The following is a 12,149-nucleotide window of genomic DNA, read 5'->3' on the forward strand; positions in this document are numbered from 1 at the left end:
CGTCACTTAAATACTGTAATCCTACTCAATTTAGTAACCTAATGGCAAAAAACCGTATTTTTAAATACTAAACTTAGTAATAACCATATACTTACTTACTTACTTTTTATGTTGGAGCTCCTCTTGAGCTGTTTGGCTGTGTGGAGGGAGTTGGTCTGGGTTAAGAACATAAGAACATAAGAATGGAGGAAAGTGCAGCAGGCCTATTGGCCCATACTGGGCAGTCCCATTTACACCCAAACCCTATTGCTCATATAAGCATCCAACCTATGTTTGAAGCTATTCAGCGTATTCGAGTTAATGATGATATTTGGTAACTTGTTCCATTCATCCACAACTCTGTTTCCAAACCAGTGTTTACCTATTTCGCGCCTAAATCTAAATTTGTCTAATTTAAAACCATTGTTACGAGTTCGCTCCTGGTTGGACAGTTTGAGTACCTTTGTAATGTCCTCTTTGTTTAGCCCTGACTTCCATTTATACGCCTCTATCAACTCGCTCTACGTCTCTCGAGGGAGTGCAAATTAAGTTGCTTTAACCTGTTTCTATACTCAAGGCTCCTAATGCTCGGGATTAGTCTTGTCATTCTCCTCTGAATTCTTTCAAGGATTCTATATACATTCTGTAATACGGTCACCAGAACTGAACAGCGAAATCCAGGTGAGGTCTCACAAGCGCAAGATATAATCGTAAGATGACCTCGCTAGTCTTGTAACTAACACTCCTTTGTATGAACCCAAGTACTTTATTAGCCTTGTTACGAGCAAAAACACATTGTTTACTTGGCTTAAGGTTCCTACTAATCATTACTCCTAAATCTCTCTCACAGTCGGATTTCTCTATGGCATCGTTGTTCATCTGGTATCTGGTTTCCCTGTTTACATCTCCTATGCTTAGTACTTTACATTTGTCCACGTTGAATTTCATCTGCCATTTTTCAGACCATTCGAAATATTTGTTTAGATCTTCCTGTAGTTTTGAGGAGTCCTCGTCAGATTTAATTACACGTCCTATTTTAGTGTCATCAGCAAATTTACTTATGTTGCTGTCCATGACGATATTTATGTCGTTTATGTATATAATATATAATAATGGTCCAAGTATTGAGCCTTGGGGAACTCCACTAGTGACATTCCTCCAATGGGATTTAGTGCCGTTAATGCTCACTCGATGTTTCCTGTCCTGTAACCACGCCCTAATCCATTTAAAGATATTACCTTTGATGCCATGTGCTTCTACCTTTCTAATTAGTCTTTCGTGGGGGACTCTGTCGAAGGCTTTGCTAAAGTCGAGATATACCACATCATAATTGTGCCCCTCGTCCACCGATTCGAAAACTGATGAAAAGAATGTTAATAGATTAGGTCAGGGGTTCTCAACCAGGGGGGAATTCCCCCCAGGGGGGAATTCAGGTTTTCAGGGGGGAAAACTGATTCGGGAGCAAGAGATATGTTCGATGAGAAATCAATCACAGAATTTTGGCCCTTGATGTGCGATTCCTACCCAAAAGTGGCAGAAAGAGCTATCCGTGCATTGCTTCCGTTTGTGTCGACATATCTTTGTGAGTCAGGCTTTTCAACTCTGTTGCAAATTAAAACGAAGCAACGTAGTAGATTAGAGGTAGAAAATGACCTGCGTTGTGCCCTTTCAAGCACTCCTCCGCGTATCCCAGAATTGGCGAAGAAAAAACAATCACAGGTTTCTCATTGACTGTAATCTTCATCTGAATAAAATTAATTACAAATTTACAATATCCTGGTATTCTATTGAACTTTTTGTTTATTGCATTATGCTTCAGTTTGGTCTGTTAAGTAATTCATTATAAATAAAAAAAAACTATTTTACTTTTATTCAAGTTTTATAAATCCATCAACATTTTCAATTGGCATTTAATTTGTAAAACTCCACTATAAAAATAATCCATGTAAAATTGTAAATGTATATGTACTAATATGGAAATAATAAATGATTTTCAGTATTATATGCATATTATTTGGAATGCACTTTTTGAGGCAGACAATCTTGGAAAGGAGGGGGGAATGACATTCTGACATATGGTGAAAGGGGTGCATGGGGCAAACAAGGTTGAGAACCACTGGATTAGGTAGACATGAACGCCCGCTTGTGAAGCCATGCTGGGAATCATTGATCAATTGGTGCTTCTCCAGGTGATTTCAATTAAAGTTTGAAATGGCTTCCAGTAATTTGCCAACTATTGATGTTAGACTAATTGAACGGTAGTTAGAGGATAGTGATCTATTCCCCTTCTTGAAAATCGGTATTACATTCGCTATCCTCCAGGATTCTGGTACTACACCTGTTTTTAAGGACATGTTAAACAACTTTGCTTAGAGCATACTAAGCTCTTCCTTACATTCCTTAAATACTCTGGCAAATATCTCATCGGGACCAGGTGACTTATTAGGCTTTAGTTTATCTATTTGCTTACTAACATCGTTACTAGTCACTACTATCTTGCTTAATTTGTTTTCTTCACTATCTCTGAATAGAGTCGGTGCCTCGGGTATCATGTTTAAATTTTCGGAGGTGAAAACTGTTGAAAAATATTTATTCAGATTATTGCTCATTTCTCTGTCGTTATAAGTTAGCTCGCCGGTATCTGGCTGTATTGGTCCAATCTTTTCTCGTGTTTTAGTTTGATACATTTGAAAGAATCCTTTGGGGTTTGTCTTCGCCTCCCTTGCTATTTTCACCTCATTATTCCTCTTTGCTTTCCTTATCTCGGTCTTAACCCTACTGGTCAATACCTTATAATAATCCCGGAGGTAAATTTCACCACGATTTATCCTTCTACCTATAGCCTTCCTGTTGGCCAATAATGTTCTTTAAATAATTATTTATCCATTTAGGGTCATTGTTGTCTGATCTGAGTTTTTTGTATGGTTTTTGTATGGTATGTTCTGCCTTTGTGCATTAAGTAACTCATTATTTAAATTGTCGTGGAACTCAGCAATCTCAGATCTCGTCATCAGGTCGGTTTCAACCGTCAGGTTCATGGGTGGGGTGAGGTCGGTGCAGTTCACCCCCAAGCGTGATACCCCTTCTCTCAACTGCCTCTTCAAACTATCAAAGTTTGCCCTTCTGAAATCTGGGACTTTTATGGAATTTTCCTTAAGTCTGCCCTGAAAATCTAACTGGAATCTAATTTTTTGTGATCCCTGTCTGCAAGTTCGTTCCCTACCTCGACATTGCTAATGAGGTTTTCTCTGTTCGACAGAACTAAATCTAGTATATTATTACCCCGGGTGGGTTCGGTTATATGTTGACTTAGGAAACAGTCCTGGATCATTTCGAGAAAATCCTCTGATTCTGAGTTACCCGTAAGGTCAATCCAATCTATTTGGCCAAGGTTAAAGTTGCCTGCTATACAGACTTTGTTGTGTATGGAAGCCCTGCACATTTCATCCCAGATAAGTCGCTCATTAACTCTATCAAGATTGGGAGGTCTATATATTACTCCTGTGATTAATTTTTCCCTACCGTCGATTAATTCTATCCAAATTGTTTCTGTATTCCGCCCAGTTTTTATTTCCTTATTCATTTCACACTTCAGATTATCCCTGACATAGATTGCTACTCCGCCTCCTTTCCTGGTATGGAATAATTTGTAACCTGCAATTTGGTATTCAACAGGTAACTCACGTGAGTCTAGGTTTATCCATGTTTCAGTGAATGCTATTATATCGATTTTTTCGGAACATACCAAGGCCCTAATATCATCCATTTTGTTTCTCATATTTCTACTGTTCGCATAGTAGACATTTAAGTTAGTCGTGTTCTGAGTCCTCTCTTTACCGCGTTTAGGTTTTAACTCCCTGTCTAATTTAGTTTTGTCATCATTCCTAACACTATTTCCCTGTAATCTTTCACTTTGTTTACCCGCTCCCACTGCAGTCTCCTCCACCCCCGTGCCCATATGTTCCCCTAGCAGTTTAAAGACATCGATATTTTTTGAACTGCCCCCTCTAGAGACCTAGCCAGGGTTGCCACCCCATCGCGAGAAAGGTGCACCCCATCCCTAGCATAAAGGTCCCTTCTGTCCTAGAAGTTGTCCCAGTTGTCAATGAATGGGACTGATATTGACTTGCAATATCTGTCAAGACTGCTGTTGACACCACTGCCCTTGACAAACATTCATAGCCAACTCTCCTTCTAGGCAGGACACCACATATGATAGGGATCCCTCCCTTAGTCCTAATACGATCTATAGCTGTCTTGAACTTATCAAGAAGCTCCTCGCTCCTACACTGGCCAGTATCATTGCCTCCTGCACTGAGGCAGATAATGGGTTTGTTCCCATTACCAGACAAGATATTGTCCATCCTGTCAACTATAACCCCCACCCCAGCTCCTGGCAAACGCACCATCATCCTATTTTTATTTTTACCACAAAAGGCTCTGTCCAAGTACCGTACCTGTGAGTCGCCAACAATTAATGTTTTTGTACCTCCCTTGTCAGCCCTGTCCCTGACTGTACTAACGTCCAATTCGTCTATCAAGGGACTGAACGAGTTAGTACACTTAGCTGTTGTTGTCGTTGTTGTCGTATCCTTGTGCAAGAGCAGCAGCAACACTACTCTCACTACTACTTCTGAACCACCGAGGCCATCCTTAAAGACGGGAATTTTCTTCTCTCCCTTATACTTATCTCATACTTCTCCCTGTCTTATTTCCTTCAATTGTTCTGTCTACATAGTTCAGTTCATGGTTACTACATAACCTTAGTTCTTTTGGTAGCATGGCGAGGGAAGGCACATGGGTATTGTAATTCTGGTATCAAGGTCACTTGGACAGAATAAAGGCAAATACTGAGGTGAAATGAATACCCCCTAATATACTCTAAGAAATGGTTTATTAAAATGAAATCAAAGTAAGGAAAAAGATGGCATTAACATACAACTCCAAGGTGCAGACTTTGGCTTAGCTCAACTGCAATTCACTTAGATACTTTACTCTTATTATTCACAACCTTTATTGGTGTAAAATTAAGTTAACAGTTACCAGGATCAACTCCTTGGCTTCTCTCTGTTAGTTCCAAGTGGATACTTTTACTTCTCACGCATTACTGGTTGTACAAGACATTACCTTACATTACAAGACAAACTTACATTTGATACTTCACTAGACTGTTGTTAGTACAAATGAGATGCACTCACAACACACAACACGTTAATACTGATACCAACAAATTACATGGGTTCACTTCCCAACATGGGATAATTATATTCCAGATAATTATCCCCAAGCATATACAACAAACACTGTGGACCATATAACTTCCAGGAGTGTCCCAGGGTAGGACACTGGCGTCTCACAACTGACGACCGCTGTTATGATCGGTCTACTTCCCAGAATGCAGACTGGAGCAATGTGAATCCTGCCGAATCGGCGCCATCGTCCAAATATAGCTAACTGCTAGGTATCCACCGACTCCGGGCAGTCGGTGGGGTGTTCAAGTAACTCACACACTGGATCTGAGAACAAATGGTGGAGAGCGTCACGGGAAGCATGGTGATGACTCAATTACAACAATCTCTTGTCTGGCAACGACAGGTGACATTTTCATTACTAGTAATTCTCACACTGAGTAAATGACAATTTCACTGTCACAACATGAACACTGATACTCACAAAATTCACTAAGTCAAACTGAATGGCTATATCGGCAGGGAACACTGTCTTACATATCTGAGAACAAATGTTGGAGGGAGTCACGGGAAGGCCTCAGTTGACAAAGGTCTGGCGAATTACTTAAGTTGATTTACATAAACTAATTAGAGATTGAGCTTGCCAGTAGAAAGTGGAATAAACGTATTGACAACTGTGTTCACATGGGGACTTACGGAGAGGGATCCTTGGTGTAAAACACGTTTCTTCCTTGGGATGTTTTGCGAACGTGAAGTATAATGAGAATCAACAGTTTAAAACAGACCAGCAGTCAATGTGACCATGACACTTGGTGTGTTGCTGGCGTTGAATGAGGCAGTAATTTCATCCCAAGCCTTTCTTTTGCTATCATTTATTGTGTTACAGTACAAGTACACCTGTCCTCGACGACTGGCCTTTGCTCGATAAGGAGCAAAAGTGCTATGTGCTGGGTTACTAAAAGGGCTACAGAACGTTCTCTCCTCTCCATGTTTGATAACAACCGCGCAAACATTGTTGCCAAGTACACAGATGAAAAACGTAGCTGTAATTTGTTTCGAACAGATACTAAAGTTCAATTTGATAAAACAAAGATATTTTACAATATATTATTGTGCCGGTATAAAGTAACAACTAAATATCTCTCTAAACCGTCTTTCTAATTATGTGAAATAGTGTATATGGCACCCGCGCTTGTGTGGCCATATGACACGAACTGTAGTGTTTACACATGCTATATTCCTAGTTAACGGCTCATGAAAGCGACTAGAAATATGGCGCTCAGCGTTGGGTGGTTGTGTAATGGGCGGATTTCCCTTTACTTCATATTTTATCATCCAGATATTCTTTTGTTATTATTCTTCAATTCTTTATCTATATATACCTTATATTCTTGCTTATATTCTTATATAAGTAATTCTGATATTTCTCTGCTCATAGTTTCCAAGTCTTTCATTTCTTTTCATATAATGTAGCCTATATTATATTTTCTGAATTTATATGTCCTTACCTTGCTGAAGTATACTCTGTTTTATTATATTCTCAACCATGGATTAGTCTGGGAACCATGTTATTCTCAATACAACACTTATTATACTTACAACGGTAGCCTGCCACCACCCAGACTTTTATTAGAATATAACATATCCCACGGAAAGCTTTTGGGTAGTGTGATAGAGTGTTTATAGGCACGCGAGTATTATTTTCCGGGAACCAATGTTTAGAAGGAATAGAGTGGTGATACTCATAAATTACTAATTTAATATTTATTAACACAGCGAGTGAATAAGATGTTACTTAAATTCACTCAGACAAGACTGGACCCTCAGGTCTTACTGTACCAATCAAAAAATAGACCGGCAATCCATCATTAACCAACTATTAAGTTTATTCAGACAAGACTGAACCCTCAGGTCTTACTGTACCATTGACAAAACAGATCCGCAATTACTTATTTTTACTTTTATCCTCTTCGCCACTGATAGGCTTGTTAGCCGCTTGGGCGATCCGTCACGTCTCTTTTCATTTATATTCTTCACCAAAAGATCGGCTCGCTATTATATCATTAAGCAACTCCAAGTACTTATTATAACATTTAACAACTTCAATTACTCATTACTTCATTAGACAACTGTTGTATTATTTCTCTGACAAGTAAGATTCAGGAGTTACTACACACGGTCAGATAACACTGGGCCCTCAGGTCTTACTTTTACAAGTAACAAATTACATGTTCAATTCTTGGTTATAACATTATACACTCAGTTTATTATTTCATGGACAATACCGATAAATACATAACACACTAGACAAATTCCACAATTAGAGCAACATGCAATACATCCTGTTAGTTCGGAAGGAACAACATGGCACTTTTAAGTCTCATTCAGTGGTTCAATACTTAACCTGGGATACTATATTTCTGCTAGTTATCCCCAAGCATGGACCGATACTGCTCCATGCAAATAGCTCAGAACAATAGATGGACAACAATCACAAGACGGGGCAAAGTTGTTTACAGCGACCGCCAAGCTAAAGACTCGCTCGCTAGGAGCGCCCGGGGAGGGTTGACTCGTGGCAGTGTGTCGTCTATGGCGCCTCCCGAGGAATCTCGCCCTGGGATTCTAATCTCGCCACCTTAACGACAACCTTCGAGAGCCATCTTGCCCATAGGCGGCTCCCGAACCTCAGTAGTGTTGCCAACACACAAACAGTGCCTGGAGATGCTTTGAGGAGAAATCACAAGAGTCTGAATGTCTAACTTCAACTATACGAAACCTACGTCTGGCAATGCTACAGACGATATCTAGGTTACTCGACTTATTTGGCACAGAATATTACTATATTAACATGAACACTGATATTCACAAAAATAGACTAAGTTAAACTGAATTAACATGACGGCGAGAAACAATCATTCACATACCTGGAGATGCGTTGAGGAGAAATCACAAGTGTGAATTTTCCTCGTGCATTCGTATATATGTGAGCCTGGGGCACTTTGGCCCACGTATCCCTACCAGAAAGACTAATCTCACTAACAATAAACCTTCTATTCAAAGTGGTTGCTGGATACCTAGCTGTGACCGTCAGTGTCACAGGTCAGGCTAATTTTCTACGTCTATCTTCATGATCTAATCAGAGATTGAGTTTGTCAGGAAAGAGGTGAAATGGAGTTATATACGCACTAACAACTCTACTTGCCGGAAACCACAAACCACAGCCAGGGAGTTTCTTCCGTTAAGTCTTGGAGATTTTCAGTTTGACAGAATCTTTTCAGTAGATTAATGACTTTCTAAAATAGACAACTGACACTAACTAAACTACAAACATCAGATTCCCTGATGTTTGGGCGACAAAATAATATAACTTCAGTAGCGATTGGAAATTCAGGATATCCCCACGGACGACATAAAATATGCCACTCAAACTGACAAACTCGACACTCACTTACTTGACAAGTTTTACTATTAATATGGACAGTTGAAGCTTTCTACACCACTCACAATGGATTTTGAATGTTCCAACTGTAAACAGACATATCTAGGTTGCCTCACCAATTGCAACCACAGTTGCAATTTCAAATTCTGTCCTTACTAAGGAATAATGAAGTCTCGGGTACATTCAAGATTGAGAGAAAACGGAGGACTCAGGCGTCCTGAAGCGATGAGAAAACGGACTCCTCAGATGGGGAACTCCAATAAGAAAGCATAGCTACATGTTTTGTGGGCTATTGAGCGTAATATGAATTGTCTGTTTTTACGTTAACTGACGTGTATGACCGTAGTCATTACAATTGCATCCCGACACACGATGCATCGTGATGATGATCGTGATCGCCATTATCGTTGTAATGACTAGGAATCTGGCCCACAGTCTGACACACGGCGAGGGAGTTTGGGCCTAGTTCCCAGGGTGCTGACTCACAATTTAATTGTGCCAAATTAACGACATCCTGCGACAGCCAGCTGGCATGCAGCTACCGATTCCCGGTAGCTGCTGTGTATTCAGCTAACACCCACTCTCTCCCTGGAGATGCGTTGAGGAAGAGTCACGAGTGTGTTAAAATGGTCTAACTTCAACTATACATAACATACGTCTGGCAACGATACTTACGTTACTTTAATTATACTTGGCACACAATCATTTCACTATGTTATAACATGAACACTGATATTCACAAAATTCATCTGAGTTAAACTGACTTTACATGGCGGGGGGAAATAATCGTTCACATACCTGGAGATGCGTTGAAGAAGAGTCACGAGCGTGTGAGTCTTACTCGTGCATTCGTTTATATATGGGCAGCTGGAAACTGAGGCTTGCGCAGGCATGCCAGAAGGCTAATCTCACAAACGACAGAAATTTGATTCAACTCAGTCGCTGTACATTCAACTATGTAAATCGGTGTAATGGATCAGGTGAAATTCTTATGTCTATTTTTATAATCTAATCAGCGATTGAGCTTGCCAGTAAAAAGGTAAAATAGGCATCCAATACACACGCTGTTAACCTTAGTTTCACAAACTCAGAGGGATTTCTAGACAAGGAGCCTCTATGGGTCTACGTTGAGATCTTGGAGATAAGGAGTTTGACATGTTCTTCTCAGGAAATTAATGACTTTCTTAAATAGATAACTGATAATAATCAAACTGCAAATATCAGATTCTCTGAGGTTTGGGAATCAAAATAATCTGACTTCAGTAGCAATTGGAAACACATGGCCATCCCCAAGGATGACATCATGAGATGCCATTCGTACAGGCAGACTCGACGCTCACTTACTTGACAAGTGTTACTACAATAAAGACAGTTGAAGCTTTCAACATCACTCACAAAGGATCTTGAATGCTTTAACTGTAATCAAACATATCTAAGTTGACTCAAAACAATGGTGTTTTCTCTCACATTCAAATTTACTTTATAGGGAGGTTGGTTTCAGGAAGTCAGAGAAAATGGACGGCACCTTAAGCCAGAGAAAATACGTTTCCTCCTAGGGATAACTCGCCAGTTATCCATATGTTTTGCGGGTATGGAGCATAATATGAATGATCAGGTTTCAAACAGACCAGCAGTCATTGTGACCATGACAGTGTCATGATATTAATGACGGCTATTCCTGTTGAAACCTAAGGATTCATATTACGCTTACACGTACACAAAACCTTCTGAGTCCCCCGGTGGAAATGTCCTTCGTTCTCTCTGTTTCCTTGATGACGTCATCGAGATGTCTGTTTGTTGACCGAAGTTGTAAACTCTTTCTGCTACCGAGACCCTGTAAACCTTTTTTCACCTGTGAATATCAGAGACTCTGATAATCATAGCGAAATTGTGGTAGGGAGGTTAACTAAGGAATTAGTTAATACTCCTGAAGGGAACTTTTAAACTTCCTCCCCGGGTTTGTAGCAAGGCGTTGCGTGTTGGGACCTGTTGCCATCCAACCTTTTGTGATCAATTTAATTCTTGCTTTTGATAGCTCAGTCAGAGCATTGTTTGTAAAGATAATAGTAGGGAATGAAACTGAGTTCGTTGTCTCAGTTTCAAACGTCAGAGTGTTACAGTAACGTTATTCAGTGAAATGGTTAAGTAGGTGGAATCTTGTGACTTTTGCGTGGGTGGAAGGCGGCGGTTCGTTTTCATCAGTAAGCCGCCATGCTTCCCAACCACAGGTAGGTCATTCCACCTTCTCTGTGTTGTAACTCGCCATTTTTAAGTGATTTAACCTAATTGATAGTTTGATTGTACAAGTGTTACAGTAACGTAGTTAATGTGCTTTGAGTGAAGTATTTTATGTCCTTAATGTCCCTTTGAAACGTTGAGGTTCGTTATTAACGGTCAGTAAGCCGCCACGCTTCCCACCCACAGGTCCCTATTACAGCCTAGCCCGTGTCTGTAGCGTGGATGACGCATCCACTAGTCTGGGGAGATGTCTGAGGTCCAGTAAAATCGGTTATCCCCGTGAACCACGACCGGCAGAAGCTCCACTACCACCTATGGGCCCCATAGCTGGCCAGTATTCCCCCTAACGCTATGCCCACGTGGTGAACCCGGATCATCAAGCCTCACAAACAACTGCCAGCCCCATCATTGGTGGATGAGTACAGTACATAACTCAGTAGGGCTATTTGTGTGGTGGTGTTATCCCACCGGAATTATCAGAGTTTGTTGGAAGGTGTCACATGGTGATGAGACTCCCATGGCGGCAGCTGGAGTATTGCCCCTGGGGTATTGAGTGTTGTACTGGCAGGTGCCACTGGTTTTAATGGTGCTAAGGAGCTGTGAGAGTTTGTGTGCTTTGGTGTGTGTACACCCAGTAGTGGTGCAAGTAAATTGAGCCTGAGGGCATGGTACCAGGAGTTCCTATTTTGGGTGCATACATCGTCTTTTCTGTAACCATTTTTGTGTTTTAATAAACATTGTATTTGTATGTTGGGTCTATGATTCACCTATTGTATTCATCATTGTTCTTTCCCAAATGCTCGATGCTATAATTACATGTACCCATGGGCCTTCCTCTCGCGTCACGCTACCAGGTCAGAGTATTAACATAAGTTATTGTAAGAGTGCCAAGCCCTTAAAGGGAGGCAGCTTGTGTTGCGCGCTCTTACAACAGTGCCTCCAGTAGCCAGAGCAAGACCGATAGTGATGGAAGCATGAATGGGGAGAATGAGCCCCAGACTACCAGCGTGGTCTCTTTAATAACCCCAGGTCTGAAAACTGTCTATAACCCTATACTTCCAATATTTTCGGAGGAGGAACTCAAGGGACTAATGAAGGAACCTGTGTATAAAAATCCTACTGGAATAAGGGCTGTGAGACGTATTATCAAGAACTCCGGGGGTGATGAATTTGAAAAGATTAACTTATTGGTCAGATTGATCTATGAAGCCAACAAACACAACCCTCTATACTCAATTCAAGGTGGAACGAGTAACACAAACGCTTAGGTCCATTTCATGGAACATCCGGAGTGTTAACCGCAG

At 40.7% G+C, this 12,149-nt stretch overlaps 1 long non-coding RNA gene across 1 annotated transcript; it reads right to left on the bottom strand.

The window, feature by feature from the left end:
- Nucleotides 1–4,856: 4,856 nt before the first annotated feature.
- On the bottom strand, nt 4,857–8,462 carry LOC121854346. The gene is made up of 2 exons (XR_006086535.1): nt 8,093–8,462; nt 4,857–7,892 (listed from the first exon to the last, which is right to left on the bottom strand). It is a non-coding gene; the product is annotated as an uncharacterized LOC121854346 (long non-coding RNA).
- Between the last annotated feature and the right edge of the window lie 3,687 nt (nt 8,463–12,149).

Source organism: Homarus americanus, unplaced genomic scaffold (genome assembly GCF_018991925.1).
Source record: "Homarus americanus isolate GMGI-L3 unplaced genomic scaffold, GMGI_Hamer_2.0 scaffold54443, whole genome shotgun sequence".
Classification (NCBI taxonomy): Eukaryota; Metazoa; Arthropoda; class Malacostraca; order Decapoda; family Nephropidae; genus Homarus; species Homarus americanus.